Here is a 582-nt window from a genome sequence, read left to right as displayed (position 1 = left end):
AAAGCTCCTCTGGGTGGTTCTGGAAGAGTCCTTTGACTCTTATATCTGTGGGACTGTTTGAGTTGGTGGTTGCTGCTTGTGCGACATGCAGTGAGTGTTTTGGACTAAATTTATCAACAAGTGTGTTCTGGGAAAGGACTACTTGGAGGAAATCTGAGAGGGTCCAGAGTTGCTGGGCACTACCGCGTGACGCCACAATCTCCACACAAACACAGTCCGGATACTTTGTGGACTTGTGCCAACTGATGACATATGCCAGCAACATTATGAATTACACATCGAATAAGTTTTTCTGGTGGTGTTTTCCTTCAAAACATTAAAAGAAACTATGTATGTCCTTTGTGTTTCTGTTTTTATTGTGTGTAAAGCACTCAATTTGCCTTAAAAAACTTTTTCTGAAGCACCCAGACACCAGTGAACTTCCACATGAGGACGAAGGGGGCATCTGAGGGCAGCCAGTCATTAAAGGGTAAAGTTTGCCACTTGAATCTCTGTTTGTAATATTGAACTTTAGAGGCTCTGTTTGCAGTCTCAAATTTCTCCTGAACACGGGCACTACAGGACACAGCTCTGCCAGACAAG

The sequence above is a fragment of the Dicentrarchus labrax genome, unplaced genomic scaffold (genome assembly GCF_905237075.1).
Source record: "Dicentrarchus labrax unplaced genomic scaffold, dlabrax2021, whole genome shotgun sequence".
Taxonomy (NCBI): Eukaryota; Metazoa; Chordata; class Actinopteri; family Moronidae; genus Dicentrarchus; species Dicentrarchus labrax.
This window is presented reverse-complemented; position numbering follows the sequence as displayed.